The sequence below is a fragment of the Cimex lectularius genome, unplaced genomic scaffold (assembly GCF_000648675.2).
Source record: "Cimex lectularius strain Harlan isolate CLEC.00 unplaced genomic scaffold, Clec_2.1 scaffold53, whole genome shotgun sequence".
Lineage (NCBI taxonomy): Eukaryota > Metazoa > Arthropoda > Insecta > Hemiptera > Cimicidae > Cimex > Cimex lectularius.
The window spans coordinates 695,790-718,632 of record NW_019392659.1 but is presented as its reverse complement, the minus strand read 5'-3'; the positions used below and the strand labels follow the sequence as shown (position 1 = coordinate 718,632).

The following is a 22,843-nucleotide window of genomic DNA, read 5'->3' as shown; positions in this document are numbered from 1 at the left end:
GTTTTTAATTATTTCCTAGTTGAGTAACTAATGAGTAGGTTTTCGTTAGAAACGGATATGGAAATGGAAAATCGAACAGGATTAAAGAATTTGGGTTACATCAAATTATTATGGTTTATTTCCATGATTTTTATTTATTTTATTTATATAAAGTTGTATGTTTCAGGATTTTTTCCTTCAAAAACTACAAATGTGTTTCTATAAAATAATACTATCATTACAAGAATATATATTAGTATTTTACACATTATTTTTAATGTGTTACATGCTTATCTTATTATTTTCTTTTTATTTGAGTTTAATTAAAGACATAAGGACCGTTTTGCACCTATAAAATCAATTTTTTTAATATTCAGAATGATGAAACTCATACATAGCGCAAAGCAGTTGTAATAGCTAGTGAATAACTTGTTAATCAAGGTGGTCATCATAATATTTCAATATTCCCACGGGCTTGTGGGGTGTAGTTGTGTGTATGGTCACTCAAACTATACATTACCTGCCCAGCCAGTCAGATACTTAAAGGGGTAATAAACCTTTTTTTATACGCTAGGGGTATTCACGGTCTTTGTGTTAACCTTGTTAGTCTGTTAGGTCCTGTTAGATTGGGAAAAATTATGACGTAGACTTGTAAGAATCGGCTAGTTAACATTGCTCGATCTAACAGAACAAAGACAATGTTAGATGTTAGTTCGAAAATGTAGTCACATTGCTATCCGTCAGGGCGTAAGTAACCAACATGGCAGCAATGAATTTAACAGCTGTTTTTTGTTTACCCTCTACCTGACCAAAAACCAGATCCCAAACCCATTAATCGCCATGGTCAATTTCTTCTTCATTAACATAATGTTAAAATTCTAATGTTACACATTTGCACAATGTTTATAAACATTCGCATTAATGCCAAATTAGATACACAATAAATGTTTGTTTTTGACTGCAAGAATATTGGGAAGGTTTTTGTTGGCCTCACTACGGTGTGTTCGGTTCGGGTAACATAGTTGTTTGCAGAAAGTCAGTGTCCTTCATGCCTAATTGGCCAGATGTTTTTTATTCACTTTTCTCTTTTGTTTATCTTTCGGGACAATTATATGATTGAATCATCTCTAAGGCACATTTCGACGATTCAACTTTTGTTGTTTTGCGTTAGCAATTCAATAGTTGAAAGCGAATAGTTTCACTAAAAATTTTCGTTAAAAATTGTTTCTTGCCTGACAATACAAAATAATACAACATGTGTGCTTGCAGAGAAAGGTTTCTTGATGTGTCTCAACTGATTGAGAGTTGTAATTCCTTGGCCTCATCTAGAGAGCGTGTAGAAATGCCACCAGATAGAGAACTGTGGATGAAAAACGGCTTGATATAACCTCTGCTGTTTCAAGTCAGTTGTGGGATCAGGCATGGATTTATTTTCTGTAAAAAAAATATGCATTTGCGAACATTAGAAAATAATATTTTTCAATCCTCAAGTTTCAAGTCGTGCTTCAACTTGTAATAAAAGAGGAATGATTTGGACGACAAAAATTTGAGTTAATCAAATAGTTAAAAAACCGTACTGTTGAACCGAATCATGATAGATTTCAACAATCAAACAGACAAAAGTTGAATTTTGAGAACGTGCCTTTAAAGTCTCCATGAAAACGATTTTTTTAAATATATATTAGAGGTATTCACGATCTTTGAGTTAACCCTGTTAAGTCTGTTAGGTCCTGTTAGATCTCGAAAAAGGATGACGTACATTTGTATGAATCGGTTAGTTAACATTGCTCGATCTAACAGGCCAGGGCCAATGTTAGATGTTAGGTCGAAAATGTAGTCACATTGCTATCCGTCAGGGCATAAGTAACCAGCATGGCAGCAATGAATTTAACAGCTGTTTTTTGTTTACATGTACTTTTATTCTTAAATATCCACTAATTAAATCAGATCAATACATTTATTTTGTTAATTTCTGACCTGTCCTTATACTCTCATTTATAATAGATACGTCCCCTATCCTACAAAGTTGTAGGCTGTTAGACGCTGGGATACAAGTTAGGTTTGTTGGCACGAATTATCGCGTGTCATTTATTAGTACTTTTCGAGTGCATAGATAGCTTTTTGAATGAAAGAGTTGATTAATTTTCTTTTTTTATTAACTTCTGCCATCTTACAAGTTAACCCAAAAGAAAACCAAAACAAAAAACAACAGCCTTCAAGGACTGTCATTGCTTTATTTTTGGTTCTACCAGTTGCCACGCGCAGTATTATGGAAAAATTAACGTTTAACATGCTAAGAAAAGCAGGGGCGTTCACGATCTTACTGGAAATTTCTCTTTTCGTGTTAACACGAGTTAACATCTTACAATAGCCCTGATATCGTCATCGGTTATTGTAGTGGTTACACTTGTTAGCACTTAGCAGTACTGTCTCCCACTTCTGGCAGAAATTTGGCAATATTCTCCTGGATTTGTACCATTATTAGTGTACATGGACGGGAATAATGTGTTCTCAGGTCACTAGGCAAGACACGCCAGTTATTAAGTCGTTGAGCACGCATTGGTGGGGATCTCTGATTAAGTGCCTCTTGGTTATCCTACAATGCCCAATTCTCAGACAACATGCTTCCAATATGAAAACATTTTTTGAAAGGTTTCTCTACAATGTGGTGTCCCATCATGGCTGCTTCTCACTCATTGATGGGAATATTTGAGCGACAAGGGAAAAGTGTGTCCCCTCCCCGTTGTTGAAGGAATCGCGTAAAAGCCGTCTTTCACCATAGATCTATTGGGAATGTATGACTCAAGCCTTACAGGCATGGAATCAGAGCACATCACTTTATAACTCTGGGGCAAAATAATTGTTATATTGTTTGATTATACAGGTTCAATTCTGCATATACTTCACCTACGGCAGTGTTTCAGTGGTCGGGGAATAGACCTCGGTTTTATGCGTACTACAGCTGAAGTTAGGCTCAACTGGCTATTGACAACAAGGTCATATCATGCACTTAAACCTAAACACACTCATTTCTAAATACACTTTTTCCCACTTACTTACCATCCAGCTTATAAATATTCTCACGTGGAGATTATGTTCAGCTCGGCGCTATTTGCTCGATATGAAGCTGTGTAAAAGAAACGTTTTCTTTATTTGCCAGCGGATAACACTTGTTTCCTTCCTTTGGGACCGTCTGTATTTCCGATTGTCCCTCTGTTTTTCAATATGTATTAATATAAAACTATCTAAATGAAAACAGATAAAGGAAAAATAACTTTTGAGGTAATGTTAACATTACCTTAATAGATTAATCTGGCTAATTAAGGCTTTTCCAATAAACCGCCAATTAGTGCTTCAATTATTATCAATACTACATGAGTGGGTGAAAATTCCATTGAGAATTTTCTCAATCAGTTCGGCTTATTTTCCAGACAAAAGGACCCAGCCGCGACAAAATTTACATTCCTCTGCAATCGTGATAAATAACAAGCTCCGTGTCTAGAAAGCATAAATATCATACTGTAATAAAACTGACTGCAAACAATTATGCAAATGTCTCTTACGCCCACGCAAGCAAGTTGCAGACAGAATCACATTGCGTGCAAACAAATTCAATAAAGCCCTGAGTGTAAAAGTGTATATGTAAATGTTTGCCAGCATCGTTTTTGTTATATTCACTAATTTCTTGGTCCGTTTGACCAATTAATATATCACAATTAATTAAGATTTTTAGTTGAGATAAAAAGGCAATGGCAGGAGCGGGATTCGAACCCACGATCTTCGGCTAGATACGCCGCTGTTCTACCACTTGATCTATCGTGACCTCGATCCACTCGGACACCAACTTCACATCTCAACCCCACTCCGCGGCCATTTCATTTGTCGCCGAGAATCCAATCCGATTACACGACATTTGAAAAATGGCAGAAAGGAGGGAAAACTCAAAAGGTGGGGTTGAGATGCTCAAGTGGTAGAGCGCCGTCGTTTCTAGCCGAAGATCGTGGGTTTGAATCCCGCTCCTGCCATTGACTTTTTTATTTCAACTAAAAACCTCAATTAGTTGTTGTTATGCTTTGTAAAAAAATAAATTTGAAAAAAAAAAATATTTTTTTTTTCCTTAAGAGCATGTCTTAAGTGGAGAAGATCTCGCCCGGGTAGATGCCATCCATCCATCCACGATGGTCTATAGCAGTTTAGGGCCACCGGTAGTCTCAATCCGGGAGAAGTCCGTACCGCGATGCAGGACAAAGTTGTGGAGTTCTTTCCGTAATACGGAACTGTAATTTAAATTTTTCCTTGATTTGTAATCAACTCTAAACCGTCCACAATGTAACGATGGACTATACAATAGTCATTACAAGGCTTTGTGAGAATGTGAGAATAGCCTGGACTATAGACCTCCCGCAGGAAGTTCTCTCCTGTTGAAGAGGCTTCGAGTAGAAAGACCACTAAGTACTCGCAAATCAGCAGTTGAACAATAGTTGGCTCTTCATTTCCCTGGTGAGTGCCGATTTGGTTTGTAGCAATCAGATGATAGGAAGTTCTTTGATTGCCCTAAGGTACATTGGGGAAGTTCTTTTGAAAGCTGTCTATTCACTCCCAAAAACATCCAACAACCCAAAATCGAACACATGTACTGTATCGTTTTTACATGTACTGTTTTTTTCACCGAAATGTTAATTTTTGGCTGACCTTAGAGTTATGTCCGTGTTTATAAAAATATGACGCTTTTTGCGCTTCGTGTAACTTAAAAACACTTCAAACCCTGACACTAGGGATAAATTGTGCGGCCACAAGGCCTTTTGCACCACGACCTGAATAGATCTATCGTACTCCCCGGCTATTTATAACTCACTGTCCAGCTTCAGGTTATTAACCAGCCTCTACAGCTTTGCCAGCGGTTCCTAGGTGTAAGATCTGGCTTGTGATTTTTCTTGTCCTAGTTGTATGAACCTGCACCTACATAGACTTTCACAGAAACGTAAAATGTGTTCTGCGGTCTCCTCCTCTTCCTGGCAGTATCTCCATAGGGCTTCTTCTGTCTCTACTTCTATATGGTGTAGAGTTGTTCTATATGCCTTCTTAAGCGGCCGTGCCCTGTTAGGAGTCCAACCAGAATCCTGGTTCGGTTGCGGTTAACTTACAGTATTTCTTTGATCAGTTTTGCGGATGGTCCTTCTATGAATCTCATCGCGTGCCTCGTACCTGTGTATTATTCCACCAGGTTTTGGACTCATTACGGATCCATTTTAAGATGTGCCGGCTGCTAAGCCAACCCTGTTACTAATTGATTAAAGACTACGTCTGATTATGAAAGATAGATATATACTCTCTCACAAAGTATGCCCAATATCAATGTGTCCAAACAATAAGGTAATTCATAAGGTAAAATGACATTTCAAGCTTTACAAGTATAAAAAAACACAATTGCGAGAAACATGAGTTTTACTTATATTATTTTTTCAAAGCAACTCATTTTTCTCTGTTTGAATTAATTCCAGGCACATATGTGAAGGTTTCTAAATCTCTTTGATCTCTTGTGAGGAAGGTGATAAAAGTGAACTCGAAGCAGAATAACAATTAGACAAAAAATTCGTGCCTGTTTAACACTTATTATATATGTATGAAGGATCACTATAAAAGTCTAAAATAAAATAGTTCAAAATTCTGAAACATCTTTTGGTTACTGTAACTTTTTACTACTAAGTTACTTAGTCTCATTTACAACGATCCTGCTTATTTTCATATCTATTATTTATTTTATTTGTTTCTATCTTTACAAAATAAATATATAGTTAGTAAAAGTACTAGTATAGATGATTATAGACAAATCTGACAGATCTGTTAAACCAGAGGGCAGGGGGACAACAAGTCAGCATTGGATCTCTATTTTATTAGTTAGGCGGTTAAAATGGAAGTCACGGGGCCATCGCCGTTTTAGACTGCGTGGAGGATTGTAAGGATGTGACGTTGAGATTTGAGGAAAGTGTTTGGGGTGAAGGAACAGTGGGAGGGATAGTTTAGAATGGAAATTGAGGATTTGATCCTTCACGAATGGGATTTTTAGGTCTTTATGGACCATTTGATTGGTGACGTTGAAGAGAGCGTTGAGGATAGGGCTAACTTTGGATTGAAAGGATTGAATTTATTGGATGTTCAAGGATTTGGTGGTGCCCCACAGTTCGACTCCATAATTCCAAATCGGTATGATGAGTATTTTGTAAACAGTTAGTATGTATCCTTAGTATTGATTTTGTCCCAGTTAGTATCCACCCAGGGAGTCGTGGACCACTTAATGTGGAACTAAGACGACGGCGGGTGGTACAATGTGGTTGAGGCTCGGGGCCGAAGAAAGGGTACCTCGTATCCTTATCCACGTCCCTTTCTTACTCCAGGTTCCTTCATTGTTTCCTGTGACCCCTCCCAACCGTTGGTTACAATATGGAAAAATAATGGTGTAGCTCTGAGGACTTGGCAACCTCTCTAAAGCAGGCTTTTACCGTAGGCAGTCTCCTCTAGGTGGTGTTTAGCAATTTCTCTTTATACAAAACAGCGGCCGGAGCGGATCCGGTAGTTTCTACGCTGGGGAAGCCCAAATACTCTGGGAGATAGAGTGGCCTTCTCTATCTAGGGAGCGCGCGGGAGACCAGGCTGATATATTTCGGCTAGCCCTTTGCGCGCGGCATAAGGTTCGATGCTTAATGCGGACCCGACCACTCGGAGCGAGGTTGTTGTGGCCCCTCGGTGCTGAGCGGCCTCTACACCAACGCTGTGGCAGTAACACCAGTCCGTCGTACGCTAATCAGCTCTCATCTTGAGAATCAAAACGTCCGATAAGGCCGAGTAGGCTAGGTGGGGACGTTAAAGATCCTCATTGTCCTTTCTAGGACGACCGAGCAATGTCCCAGTTAGTCTGACTACTCCATATCTTTTCTTGTCTTTTTAATCTTGTATTTGGGTTCCAAGTAGTATGCTATCAAAAAAAAGCGCAAGATAGCGGACTTGGTTGGAAGGAGATATTACCTTCTTGTTTATGAGCGCTGGTGGGCTGGTGTGACATTTGAGCGTAAACGCTTGTTGGCTGGCTTTTTGCTTGTTCAGACTGATCGGACATCGAATTCATCAGTCGTAATGAGGATGCTGGATTGCTTTTGTGGCTAGAGTAGGATTTCCGTATCGTCCGCGTAGGTTATGAATTTGTGTGTGGATATAGAGCGTGGCACACCCGATCTTGGGCTAAGTAACAGACGCTACATCTACCCTTGACCAAAGCAACTGCCTGAATGAGATCTTCATGTTTACTGAATTTTATTGTTTCATCAAAGAAGACATTTTAAAAAACCAGATAACTCATTATTAGAAGTGTAGATAGTGTATAAGATTGGACCAAGGGTACGACCTTTTAAACCATCGATCCGAGAGAAAGGATCTCAGGATGAGATAGTAGGGAGGATAAGTTTTAATTTGTAAAGGAGTATCACCAAAAAAGGTTTTAGTAAAATTGGGGATCACATAACCGTAATGTTAGCCGGTGCAGAAAAAACATGGCTGCTTAATAATAAAACTTTCCTAAATTCGTCATAACAATTAAACATTCTGGACACGCATAAAGTGGTTTATCTGTACCCGCTGGAAATAACACAGTTGGATTTAAGTGACAAAAATAATTAATTTTGTAAATGTGAGCCTTCCTTTTTTAATCTAGTTAGAATCCTACTAATTGCTATTTTAACAGTTTACACGATTGGCCTCTGGTCGCATGGATACAAATACTGGCTGAACGCTGTTTAAAACAAAAGGCCTATTGTAGTCATTTTGGATCACTAAAAAGCATCTTCAGTGTTAATATGATATTATCCTATTAACATATCCTTTGTTAAGCTTTGGGGAAATTATTAATTGAGTAAGCATTTAGGTAGAAGACTAACCCAACAAACACGCGTGGGCGTGGGATTAAGTTATGATTTCTTTTTTATCCCTTTGCGGATGTTTCCATTGTTATCTAAAAAAGAAGATATTTATGTAAATGTTACATTTTTACGTTATATTTTTAAGCCGTTCATTTTCAAATAAAAGCCTAAGTGAAAGGAAAACGACTGAACTACCATTATTCTAAAATTTTTGCTAGTCTGCTCGATTACTATTTTCATAAATATATCAGCCTAATTTTTATTAGTGATTCATGTTACTTCTTATGGTTGTACGACTCAATTTCTGAAATATAACCATTTGTGTTGGTTCAATTATTATTACTATTGGTACGTTTTAAAATTTGGATTTCTTACTTTTTCACATTATTATCCTCCCCCCCATATATCCCTATATCTCCTGGGAATGTTTTAAAATATGTTCACTTTCCCTGTCCTGTACCTGGGGGCGCTCCCAATTCGTTTAAGTTTTCCTACTGTTGCATTCCTTACTGACGTCTCATTTCCCACCCATTGACGGGTACCTGGATTCAGGGGGACGGAAAGTGTCGATGATCAACGAGGTTATTTCTCCCAGACCCTAAATTCCCAAACTACAAAAAATTCATTCATGAAACAACACCGTAGTTCCGGAAGGCGGTTGGCCGATGGCTTCGAGGGCATATCCGGCGACGTTCCCTCGGGTTCCGTTTTGGCTGGTCTGTCGTCAAACAGCAACAATCGAAAAAAAATATAACAGATAGTAGGGTATGTAAGACGATGTTTGTAAGATGTTAACTCGTGCTAATTCGAATAGAGAAATGTCCAGTAGGATCGTGAACGCCTTCTTCTTTTCTTAGCATGTTAAACGTTATTTTTTCCGCAATGCTGTGGGTGGCGATTGGTAGAACCAAAAATAAAGCTATAACAGTCCTTGAAGGCTTGTTGTCATTTGTTTTCGTTTTAACTGTGTTATATTGTAACATACCAGAAGTTAATAAAAAAGAAAATTAATCAACTCTTTCGTTCAAAATGCTATGCACTCGAAAAGTACTAACAAATGACACGCTTCAATTTATGCTGCATACCTAACTTGTATCCTAACGTCTAACAGACTACTACTTTATAAGATAGGGGATGTATCTATTATGAATTGAGAGTAGAAAAACAGGTCAGATATTAACAAAAGAAATGTATTGGACTGATTTAATTAAAGAGTGTTTAAAAACAAAAATACGTGTAAACAAAAAAACAGCTGTTAAATTCATGGCTGCCATGTTGGTTACCTACGCCCTGACGGATAGCAATCTGACTACATTTTCGACGTAACATCTAACATTGGCCCTGGCCTTTTAGATCGAGCAATGTTAGCTAGCCGATTCTTACAAATCTACGTCATCATTTTTCGAGATCTAACAGGACCTAACAGACTTAACAGGGTTAACCCAAAGATCGCGAATACCTCCAATATAAAAAAAAATTCGTTTTCATGGAGACTTTAAAGGCACGTTCTCAAGATTCAACTTTTGTCTGTTTGATTATTGAAATCTATCATGATTCGGTTCAACAGTCCGGTTTTCAACTATTTGATTAATTTAAATTTTTGTCGTCCAAATCATTCCTCTTTTCTTACAAGTTGAAGCACGACTTGAAACTTGAGGATTGAAAAATATTATTTTCTAATGTTCGCAAATGCATATTTGTTTACAGAAAATAAATCCATACCTGACCCCACAACTGACTTGAAACAGCAGAGGTTATATCAAGCCGTTTTTCATGCACAGTTCTCTATTTGGTGGCATTTCTACACGCTCTCTAGATGAGGCCAAGGAATTACAACTCTCAATCAGTTGAGACACATCAAGAAACCTTTCTCTGCAAGCGCACATGTTGTATTATTTTGTATTGTCAGGCAACAAACAATTTTTAACGAAAATTTTTAGTGAAAGTATTCGCTTTCAACTATTGAATTGCTAACGCAAAACAACAAAAGTTGAATCGTGGAAATGTGCCTTAGAGATGATTCAATCACATAATTGTCCCGAAAGATAAACAAAAGAGAAAAGTGAATAAAAAACATCTGGCCAATTAGGCATGAAGGACACTGACTTTCTGCAAACAACTATGTTACCCGAACCGAACACACCGTAGTGAGGCCAACAAAAACCTTCCTAATATTCTTGCAGTCAAAAACAACCATTTATTGTGTAATTTGGCATGAATGCGAATGTTTATAAACATTGTGCAAATGTGTAACATTAGAATTTTAACTTTATGTTAATGAAGAAGAAATTGACCATGGCGATTAATGGGTTTGGGATCTGGTTTCTGGTCAGGTTGAGAAAGACGTAGACTCTATGATGCCAAGCTTTCGGCCTCTACAAGACCATCATCAGAGCCTGAACAAATATTACAACGTTATATTGTAATATTAGTTATACGTTTTTTTGATTTGTTTTAACTTACAGCATCCTATTTCTTATATTAACATTATAGAATGACGAAAAACCCCGACGACATCGACCTCGAGGTCACGAAGTACATGAGGTTGGTTAAGTTGAAATTACGACAAGTTTTTTTCAGTTTTTTCTATAATTGATGTCAAACTAGATCAAACCGACAATTTCAATAGTAAAATAGGTAGTTTTTAAAAGGATTACAAACCATAGTGGTCTTCCAAAATTGCAGGTCCAGTCGGTAAAGAAAACGTTATGCGTCGGAGGTAATTCTACTCGCACAGTTCCTATCCAAAAACAAACCAAAAAACTTGCAATTAATGTGATAATGTAATGTTGTAATATTTATTCAGGCCCTGATTATGGTCTTATAAAGGCCGAAAGCTTGGCAAGTGATCATATAGTCTACTTCTTTCTCTACCTGACCAGAAACCAGATACCAAACACTTTAATATTAATGCTGTGTAATCAAATTATTTTATAATTGCAAACAGACTTTTTTATTTTTTGTAATTTCTGTATCTACGAAAAATGTATTGTTCCAAAACTGTATTGATATTTGTTTAATTTCATTACAAACTTGTATAAAACCTTTTTAGACATGTGGATTTACGCCCTGAGGCAAAATCGTCCTATTTCAACCTGGGGCGTTTATTGGAAAAGTTTTGTGCCCTACATGTCCCTTAAATGGTTCAGACCCACTTGTAAGGCTGCTGCTGTAAAGTTAAATGGGAGACATTTTTGGCATCACCACTACATCACCTTTGAAATGCGTCATGTCCTGAAGTTTGCTAGATTAACTTCTGCTAAGACAAACCGCAAGGCATTTCATATTCAGTGCTGTTTTCAACATCAAAGGATGGTTTTTAAAAATTAAAAACTAAATATGCAATTTGTAAAAAGTAGTCTTGTGTTGCCTCGATTTGGTCCGGGCAATTTGGCTACTAAGTAGTTCCGATTGGGTTTTGAATGAACCGCCTAATGCCTTGAAATCGTTATGTCTCATAGTTGTTTAAGTTTTTGTTTTCGTTAATTTAGTGATTTGAGAGTTTAGAGTAAGGTTAATTTTAAAAATAATCGACCCCTTTATGAGAAGTCCACAATGCAACTTTATGATTTATCTAATGTACGCTATTGTTGTCTATATTGCAATCTCTATTATTACCAAGAGCTCTTCGTTAAATTTAAGGTTTTTATCAGAATCTAAAGCTTAGTTAGGGGCACCTGTGGCTTAGGCATTTCTTTATAAACCAATACCATCAGTATTTTTATTTTACACATTATTTTTAAAGTGTTACATGCTTTTTTATTATTTTTTTGTAATTTTATATTAATTTGTTTTTATCTGAGTTTAATTAAAGATGTAAGGACGATTTTGCATCGATAAAATCACGTTTTCTTAATATTTAGAATGATTAAATTCAAGTATAGCGCAGCGCAGTTGTAATTACTAGAGAATAAGTTTTAATCAAGTGGTCATCTCAATATTTCAATACTCCCACGGGCTTGTAGGTGTGTGTGTGTGTGTGTGTGTGTGTGTGTGTGTGTGTGTGTGTGTGTGTGTGTGTGTGTGGTCATTCAAACTATGCACCACCTGCCCAGCCAGTCCGATACTTAAAGGGGGAATAAACCTTTTTTTTATACGCTAGGGGTATTCACGGTCTTTTTGTTAACCTTGTTAAGTCTGTTAGGTCCTGTTAGATTGAGAAAAATTATGACGTAGACTTGTAAGAATCGGCTAGTTAACATTGCTCAATCTAACAGGCCAGGGCCAATGTTAGATGTTAGTTCGAAAATGTAGTCACATTTATATCCGTTAGGGCGTAGGTAACCAACATGGCAGCCATGAATTTAACAGCTGTTTTTTCTTTACACGTATTTTTATTTTTAAACGCGCTTTAATTAAATCAAACCAATACATTTCTTTTATTAATTTCTGACCTGTCCTTATACTTTCATTCATAAAAGATACATCCCCTATCCTACAAATTTGTAGAATGTTAGACGTTAGGTATGTCGGCACGAATTGATGCGTGTCATTTGTTACTGCTTATCGAGTGGATAGGTAGCAATTTAAATGAAAGATTTGATTAATATATCCGTTAGAGCGTAGGTAACCAACATGGCCGCAAAGAATTTAAAAATTGTTTTAACAGCAGGCCAATACATTTCTTTTGCTAATTTCTGACGTATCCTATATACGCTCATTCATAATAGATACATCCTATGAAGTTAAATTGAACCTTGTCAACTGTTATACTTTAAGGGTGGATAGAGAGCACTTCAAATGAAAGAGTTGATTAATTTTGTTTTTTTTACTAACTTTGGCATCTTACAATTTAACACAAAAGAAAACCAAAACAAACAACAAGTCTTCAAGGAGTGTTATTGCTTTATTTTTAGTTCAACCAATCGCCACGCCCAGCATTGTGGAAAAATTAACGTTTAGCATTCTAAGAAAAGAAGGGGGCGTTCACGATCTTATTGGACATTTCTCTACCGAGTTAATTCGAGTTAACATCTTAAAAACATCGTGAATACCCCTAGTAGGTACATTGTCCGCCCGAAATACAGTTTCATATTACCAAAGCTATACCAATTATAATTAATAGTTTATTTTCATAGCACCAGGCATCCATACTCAGTCTTAGATCCCTCTTCCCAATCGGTATCAACTTGTATCTCTTTCTCTTGATCTGCTCTGTCGGATATTTTTATTTGAATTTTTTTATTATATCTGAATTTAGGAGTCATGGCGACTAAAGACCAACTTTGTCGGAAGTTCCGCTGAAACTTAAATTGTTCTATTTTGAGCGAGCAGGCAATCGGAGCATGTCTCAACAAATGTGTTGCCGTGAATTGTGGCTCTTCCTTCTTCTTGGATGGAAGTATGCAGTGGTGGCAGATTCATGAATTCCAAAGCAGGAATAGCTTGATTCATAACGCCAGTTATTGTTTATTCGCTTCTGATTCTTCGTGATTTCACAAACCAGCTCACGCCAGAGTAGGTAGTCTACGCTAGACTTCTGTAGGAAGTCCCTCTGTGGTTTTCATCTCCACACTATCATCCATCAATCTTGCCATTGGTCGGCCCCTATTCCTATTACCTCCATATTCCCTAGCATCAGCTTCTTCTTCAGAGTATCCTGTCCTGAAACTTCAGCTTCGGCTTTAATATCATTCCCTCAAGTGAGCAGTCTGACTTTATATTCTGGTGTATAAAATGGTTTTCTCAAGGCATTCTCAGCATTTTCCTCCAACAACACAGTACAAAAGTATCAGTCTACTTTGCTCAGCGATCGTTTATTTAACATGTTTTTATTTTTATTTTTTAAGAAGGCGACGTATCAATAATAGAAAGTATTACATTTTTTAGAGCGCGCATTAGTCATACGATTTAAAATTGAGTAAAGACCAGTTTTTTAAATTAATTTACTTTAAATTCAACTACGTCAATGTCCGATTTTCACCTGTTTCTCAAAGCAGTCCGTTTCAAAGTAAACAACTTTTTCCTTCTTTGACAGTAGGAAAACAATCACAATTCTCGTCTCATATTTCCTCTTGAGGCTCAACAGGCTTCGCGTGGGAGGGGCAGTTCGGGGGTTGAAGCATGCGCCACCCCCCGCGAACTTTCTCATTCCTGCCGCCTGGCTCTCTCAGTCTCCGTCCGTGCACCGCCCCCGTTGTTCCGGACCAGGCTGAAGACGTTTAAACAATCTAGGTACGCACAAACAAAATAAAGAAAACAATTGTTTAATCACCCTGGGAGATTCCTTGACCGGTTTACTTATTTCTTAATTTTTTTTAGAAATTCATAATTCCCTCTAAAATTGCCTTTATAGAATATTTAACCATTAACCAAATTTTATCATTTTAATTCTAATTAATAATTTTTCTTATATTCCAGTGTGAAATATGAAAAATGTATTGAAAAATTCTTTTAAAAAGTAACTTTTTATTGTTTTATTATAGACAGCACAATTAATGTATTTAATACTTTGCCCTCTACAGTCGAATTATATTAAGCATAACTTTCATGAACTGTTTTTCTTTTCTAAGGTACTAATGGAATACACGAGTGTGTTAAACTTTGCCATTGGAAAACTTCTCGCTACTTTAAGTACCTCAGGCAATTTTCTCAGTGTCTTTAACGATTTTGTGGGTAAAATGTTGTAAGATGTATAAAAGTAAAAGTAATATGAGGACTAATCTTATATAGATGAGATTTACAATTGCTATAAATATTTATATTCTTTATTACATTGGAAGGACCTAGAGAAGCACCACCCCTATCAGGTTTTTTCAGACATGCTTAACTTTATTAGAACATGTTACACGCAGTTGCAAGTACACGCGAACACAAATGAGATCTATTCATAATCGAATATTCCACGCAGATATGCTTCACCTAAGTCAATAAATTTTTCCAATTAAACAATTTAATTATTTTTTAATTTATGAAGATATATCGAGCACTTTTTTACTCACGAGTAATCTAGTTCCCGGTATGGTGTGCCAAGCGTTCGACCTAGTTTAAGGTCATCATAAGGGCAAAACAAACTTAAATATGTCTAAAAGTTGACGTAATTTAGTTTTTAAATTTCTTTGAAGACCGATTCAGTCCCAATATTGCAAGAACTGTAACAATCCTCCTTGTCACAACCACAATCAAACCAACTCCTGTAATTAGGCTACCGTCTTTGGCAATTTGGAACCGATTCGGTCTTCAAAGAAATTTGAAAGGACCTAATAAAAACTTGTTAAATTGTAGACATATGTAAGGTTATTTTACTCAGATGATGACCTAAAAATAAGTCGAAAGCTTGGCGGTAATAAATGATTTTGTTTGTTCATCAAAACAAAACTGAGAACCAGATTATTCTTGAATGTAATTATTGAGGTTGAAAATTACAACAAACTTTCTTGTAAATGATATTTGAATGGTATGCTATGTTCAGAACGCCAACGTCAGAAAGAATTTACTATAAATTTGATCGAATTTCTTCAGTCAGTTATGCGACATAATCATCGTACAACCTGGAGATATTTTTATTTATCTGGTATAAAGAGAAATTTCGATATATTCCACATTCACAAACGTAATTCCACTTTATATAATATAAATAAATATTGCCCTTATAAAACCAATAACACTATCAACATAATCGAGAATATATTTTGTGTAAAAAATGTAAGATGTAGATGTATTAGCGGGGTGTGCCATATGCTGCGCCCTTCAAAAGACGTTGTTACCACCGCTCTGTACCTCACACCGGTGAGTCCTAATTCATCAACTAATTTGATTAGTAGGCTCGGTTTCAGTGGTTGAATTTCTTCTATGCTCATATTGTGTATCCCAAAGCATTTCCTCCTGCGGGCAAGTGGAGCGCCACAATGAATATGTGTGTCGGTGTCTGGTCTGCTTCTTTGCAGAATCTGCACGTGTTGAGTTATGCTAATCTTCTTTAAATTTCCGTTTAGTTTGCAGTGTCCTGTTAAGAATCCCGTTTGGATTCGCAGGCTTTTCCGTCAAAAATGATAGTACACTGAAAGACAAAACATATGGCCACCCTCTTTTTTTTTTAAAGTAAATACTTGCAATCGTTAAAATTTTTATTTTTTGTTGTTTACCGGATATTAAAAAGAATGTAATATATAGCTAAATAAAAAACTTAAACTGAGAAAAACAATTTTATCATTTGCTGAGGAAACTATGAAGAAAATATTCAAGATATGATGTTCGTTGATCGACCTGCAGATAATCTACGTAGGGTTCCAATCTTCGTAGAGGTCGTTAGACGGGTGAAAAAAGACTAAATGCTGGGTTCACCGAGCTTTCGGCAACTTATAGTGCCATCATCAGGGCCTATTTTGTAACAAATTCAAATAAATACAAAGTAACATGCAATTAACAATTAATGTAATAAAACGATACAGAAACAACAAACATACAAAAACTATTGGATAATTGATTTAGGTTTATGTTTACCTTTCAATTAATTAAGGTTTTTACTTGAGATAAAAAAGTCAGTGTCACGAGCGGGATTCGAATTAACTGAAACATATTAATTGATCAAGCGGACCACGAAAACTAGTGAATTTAAGAAGTCAAAATGAAGTATATCTTCATTCAAGCTCTCCGTCGCCATTTCATTTGTAGCCGAGAATCAAATAGATTACACGACATTTGAAAAATGGCAAAAAGGAGGGACAATTCGAAAGGTGGGGTTGAGATGGGAAGTTAGTGTCCGAGAGGATCGAGGATCAAGCGGCTTATCTAGCCGAAGGTCGTGGGTTCGAATTCCGCTCGTGACACTAAGTTTTTCATCTCAACGACGACTTCAGATAAGAAATATAATTAGTTTAAATATTTTTTAAGAATGCCATACAGGCAAATATGTAAAGATATTCCCAATGGAAACGATAATTCGTCCACCTTTTACACCAAGCAATTATTTGTTTTTTCTATTTCTTTTGGCAAAAAGCGGGGAAATTCGAACGGTTGTAGGTTGAGATGGAGAGTTGGTGTTCGAGAGGATCGAAGTCAAGATAGTTCAAGTGGTAGAGTAGCGGCGTATCGAGCCGAAGGTCGTGGGTTCGAATCCCGCTCGTGACATTGACTTTTTTATCTCAACTAAAAACCTTAATTAAGTGAAAGATATTAATTAGTCAAGGGGACCACGAAAACTAGTGAATTTAACTTTACCGTCAAATTGTATTATTCTGGCCATGTGCTCCATAAACATTTGTACAGTAGTTTTTCATGTTAATCGTTTTCTTCATCCTTGGGAAAGTATATATATCATTTTATTACATCAATAGTTAATTGTATGTACTGTGTATTTATTTCAATTTGTAATAAAATAGGCCCTCATGATGGCACTATAAAGTGCCGAAAGCTCGGTGAAGCCAGCCAGCATTTTGTCTTATTTCAACCGTCTAATGACCTCTACGAAGATTGGAACCCTACGGAGAAAACATTCAATTCAGTACGGAGTATTTCCTCCTCTTGCTTTGATCACTGCTCGCATTCGACACAGCATCGATTTTATAGGATTTTGAGTGTAGTGTTGTGAAATATTTTCAACCTCCTCCACTATTCGGGAATAACTGCTTGCCACTCCAAACATTGAATTGACACCCCAAGTAGATTTGGCATTTCACCATGTTCATATGTTCTTTGTATCTTTATGTATGTGAATTTAATGGGTGTTTTTGTATGTGCGAGCACCCCAATCCTTTCGACATATAAAAGAAGCTATATTTAAAAAAATCACACGGATTCAACAAAGATGGCGACATGCCGTAGAACAAAATAATCGGTAAGGTCCATGTTTTTCATATAGTATGTACAGTTCTTCACTCCGCAGACCCCACGGAGAAATGTCAAAATTGGATAATCACCTTGGAATAAATTTAAAAAACAATTATCATATAACTTTGTCTCTCAAGTCCATGGTGAAATGGTGAAAAAGCCATTGCTTTGCGGGCCCAGGGTGATAATGCATTACCCGAACTTGGTGACGATGAACGTGGCGACTTTTTGTGACAATTTTAAACACGAAAAATGACAAATATAAATCTATCGAGTGATAGTGGTAATCTTATAAGTGGTTGGATATCGTGAGATGCCGGCTGGCGTGACGTAAGTTTTAGAAAAACAAATTCTTTATCGTACCAACGTTTCGATCTTTGTTGAGATCATCTTCAGGGCCTTGTGTTGTCTGCATTTATAAGTTCTCTGATTGAGAACCGATGCGAGTTTCTTCTCAATGTTGGTGTTGTCCTTCAGGATACTCATTGCTTGTTGTCGATATGTAGTTGAAATCTGTTCATGGAATCCCATTTTCTTTGTTGTTCTCTTGTAGAAATGTGTGGTGTTTAGTGACTGTTAGTTAATGATTATTTTGAGATTGTGAGATGCAGGCTGGTGTGACGTAGGTTTTAGAAAAACATTTTCTTTATCGTCCCAATATTTCGACCTTTATTGAGATCATCTTCAGGGCTTTGTGTAGTCTGCATTTCAACAAAAAGTTCTCTGATTCGAAGATCGTGCGTTCGAATCCCGCTCAGACACTGACTTTTTTATCTCAAATAAAAACCTTAATTAATTGAAAAATATTAATTGGTCAAGCGGACCACGAAAACTAGTGAAGTTAATATTACCATTTCTCCTAATAGTTTTCCTCTCAACTATCTTTTAAACTGAAAATGATTTATTATCAAAGATTTTTACATTCCATATATGAAAAATAATATAATTCTTCTATATATTTACTATTAACTTTTAAGCTGAAAATTTTATTATAGAAAAGAACGCAAATGCTGTTTTGTTCAAGTGTTCATATTTCATCTTTTAAAATTGTTTACGAGATATAAAGGTAACAATTACGCGTAGCTTGCACCACAGATGCAAATAAAATTTGAGCTTGATGAATGGTTAGGAACGCTTTCTCTGCTTTTTATTGCTTGTGACAGCATGTCGAAACTCGAAAAATTACTCTTTTTTCTCTCTCGATTCGCCAGTTTCCCAACGTTGTATAAAAACCGTTCGAAATTGCCCGTGAAATAAGTTATCTTGGCCTACCCATTACTGATCGGCTTACACTATATCCTCGACTGTCAGGGTTTTTATTTGTTTAAAGATCCGTGCAAAAGTAATTTATAATTTTACTACTTTTCTGGTGATAAAGTTGGCGCAGGCTCTTTAATAATGGATAAGAACACCGTCTCGAGGTGTGACCTGTGACCTGTGAGACTACCGGCCCATAGCAGTTCCTTCCTTTGAATCTAACGTTTTTTTCGTACACTTCTAGCTCTATTGAAAATGTACAGCTAGTACATCATAACAATCTATTTTCTTATCATCATTATACTGTAAAAATATGTAGTGTTTAGTGCCGGTTAGTTAATGATTAAGAGGTCATGAGATGCGGTCTGGTGTGACGTAGGTTTTAGAAAAACATTTTCTTTTCGTGCCAACGTTTTGATCTTTATTGAGATCATCTTCAGTTAAATTTAACTGAATTTAAGCCTGGGATTTACAAATACTGTTTAAATTTAACAAATACCTGTAGGATGTGGAAAAAAGTGAATTTATACAATGCAAAAAAATATTTTTTATATTCAATCAAAATATTTCTACTCATTCTAAGTGTTTGTTTTCTGCGTAAGTGTTCCATTTTTGCGTGCCGTGTTGAGAGTGCCAGTGAGATAACGACACGCAAGAATGGCACACTTACGCAGAAAACAAACACTATTTTTTTGCATTGCATAAATTCACTTTTTTCCACATCCTACATGTTTTTACCAAAAAAAATAAAAAATAAAATAAAAAAAAATAAAAAAAANAAAAATAAATAAATAAATAAATAAATAAATAAATTCAGAAATGTATGGTGTTTAGGGACCGTTAGTTAATAATTATTTGGAGATGGTGAGATGCGGTATGGTATGACGTAGGTTTTAGAAAAACATTTTCTTTATCGTGCCAACGTTTCGATCTTTATTTAGATCATCTTCAGGTACTGGGATTTATACATCCTAAATGTATTTGTAAAATTTAAACAGTGTTTGTAAATCCCAGGCCCTGAAGATGATCTCAATAAAGATGAAACGTTGGCGCGAAAAAGAAAATGTTTTTCTAAAACCTATATCACACCAGACCGCATCTCACGATTTCTGAATAATCATCGATTAACGGTCACTAATCATCACACATTTGTATGTAAAGGTCAAAATTATTTTAGCCAATGACAGAATAAAGTCAAAAATTAATATATAAGCATAAATTATTTTAATAATTACACTTTTAATTTAAGATTTTGGTCGAGATGAAATAGCTGGTATCACAACCGCGATTCCAACCCCCACCTTCCGTTTAGTATAGCTGTGCTCTAACCACTTGGGCTATCGTGACTTAGATCCACCTTGGACGCCAATTCCCCGTAACAACGTACTAGCCGAAGGTCGTGGGTTCGAATGCCGCCCGTGACACTCGCTTCCCCAACTCAACCAAGACCTTAGTTCAAATGTATATTTAATTAAAATAATTACTGCCGTCAATTGTTGCTCCTAAATGCATATATGGATTATTATAATCATAAAGTTACAGAATTTCAGTTTCTATGGAGTTTCGACTACAATGATTCTAGAGAGAAACAAGACTAGGGCTTCTGGTGGTATTACCGCCCTTTAAACCCTCGGCACCGCAATAATAAAGGATATGAGCCTGTTTTTGTGTTTCGTCTTAGGGTCGGAGTAATAATGGATCGTTTCGGCTGTCCGGACAAATAGAACCTTCGAAGCAATCGAGGACAGGGCGAATAAAGTTTTCCTCCCGCTGGCCAAAAATCCGGTCAGGACTTTTGCCCCTGGGACCGTTTGGATCAATTGATCACCGCCGAACCTTTTCGTCAAGGTTGTCCGTAATCTATAAATGCCAACTGTTAGGTTGTAAAGTTTAAACATTTACAATAGTGAACATTTGTTTAACAATTTTCCCATAATCTGAAAAAGAAAAGATTTGATATATCATAACGCTTTTTTTTCTGGAAAAAAGAAAATTTGTTCAACGAAAGTCCTTATAACTTTAACTTAATCATGAATTTAATCGGAAATTATACCATACCAATAAATTTTTAATGCGATTATAAATTGATTCACAATCTGTTTAAACAATTCCTTGAACTAAAGAGTTTTCATTTCCTCATCTTACATCACATCATCATAAATAGCTTAAATGAACAAATATCAATATTAACCCGTATGTGTTATGAGTTATGAACCCCAAATGTGGGAAATTGCACAAATAACAAATAAACATGATAGACTGTTTAGCATTCACACTACCTAAGTGTACTCGATATCCCACGGGATAATTGAGATATATCCCTGCATTCATGCTAATAAATTACATTCACACTACTCAAGACTCTCGATATTGCTCGTAGTAATTGGGAATAAACCCTGCCATTTGTATATATAAATTATATATACAATCATATACATAAAATCCATGCACACACCACATTTGATTCACACTAACCCAGAGTGTCCGACATTTCTCGGGGCAATTGGTGATAAGCCCCTTCATTCACCTTAATAATGCTAATATTTCGTGATATTTAATAATTATAATATCAATAAATAGGGGTAGTCACTGGAGTGATATCAAAATCACTGGTGACTATTGAATAGTGTGAATGTATTTATTTCCGTGAAGCGGTTGTATATGTATGGACTGTCAGTAATATCGAGTACGTGCAGACCCTGCGAAACAATTAGGTAAATACATGATTTTTAATGGGTGTAAAAGTGTTTATTGGTTTGAACGAAGGGGGGGCATCAACGTTTAGGCCCTATTTTAGTTGTAAGGGTAGTTCTAAGGGCTGGTCCTCAGCAGTACATCGGAAACCTCTTGAGACCCGCCAATTTTAGGTTAGATAATCTTTTAAATTATTTACATGGAATTTTTATTTACGTAGGACATTTTAACCAAATATGGAAGGAAACTAAAAAAACGAGAGATAGACAGCACATGAGGAACCGGTAATTGCCCTAGTTGCTAGACGGTCGAAAAATTCAATTATTACTTCTTAACTATTTTCTTTATAATGAAAATGCTCAATTAGGAATTTCCTGTAATATTCAGCTTTATTTATGGTAATTGTATGCATTACAAGGGGCGTCCAATTAGGTCCTTGTGATATCAAGAGAGGTGAAGAGCTAGAAAAGTTTCTGATGGTATGTTGTAAATGTCATTTTAACTAACTTATAGCGTCCTCAATTATGTGTTAAACTAAGAGACCTCATGAAATTTTGTACAAATTTAAATTACACTTGGAGTAAGTAGGAAAAGTTATTAATTTCTTATGATAAAATGTTTTGTACAACTGTTGCAAAAGTAATAGAAAAAAACAAATAATTGCTTGGTGTAAAAGGTGGACGAATTATCCTTTCCATTGGGAATATCTTTACATATTTGCCTCTATTGCATTCTTAAAAAATATTTAAACTAATTATATTTCTTATCTGAAGTCGTGGTTGAGATGAAAAACTTAGTGTCACGAGCGGGATTCGAACCCACGACCTTCGGCTAGATAAGCCGCTACTCTACCACTTGAGTTATCGTGACCTCGATCCACTCGAACACTAACTTCCCATCCCAACCCCACCTTTTGAATTTTCCCTCCTTTTTGCCATTTTTCAAATGTCGTGTAATTTATTTGATTCTCGGCGAAAAATGAAATATCCACGGAGAACTTTAGTGAAGGTTTACTTCATTTTAAACTTATTAAATTTCCTTTTTTTCGTGGTCCGCTGGACCAATTAATATATTTCAATTAATTAAGATCGTCGGTTCCAATCCCGCTCGTGACACTGACTTTTTTATCTCAACTAAATTAACCTCAATTAACTAAACAGAAGCTTCAGACATCTTAAAAAGATTGCTGGACAGCAAATCCAAACTGACTACACAAAACAAACAATTAATTTATA

At 36.1% G+C, this 22,843-nt stretch overlaps 1 protein-coding gene across 2 annotated transcripts in view; it reads left to right on the top strand.

Moving 5' to 3' along the window:
* The window catches only part of LOC106669064 (GTPase-activating Rap/Ran-GAP domain-like protein 3), a 423,385-nt gene that overhangs the window by 191,046 nt on the left and 209,496 nt on the right, over positions 1-22,843 (top strand). The window contains exon 1 of one of the 2 annotated variants that reach the window (XM_024224835.1): positions 14,003-14,063. The exons of the other annotated variant lie outside the window; for it this stretch is intronic. The gene's annotated coding sequence lies outside the window, so the exon portion shown is untranslated. Of the gene's footprint in view, positions 1-14,002; positions 14,064-22,843 lie in introns of those variants that run through there. 2 annotated transcript variants of the gene reach the window in all.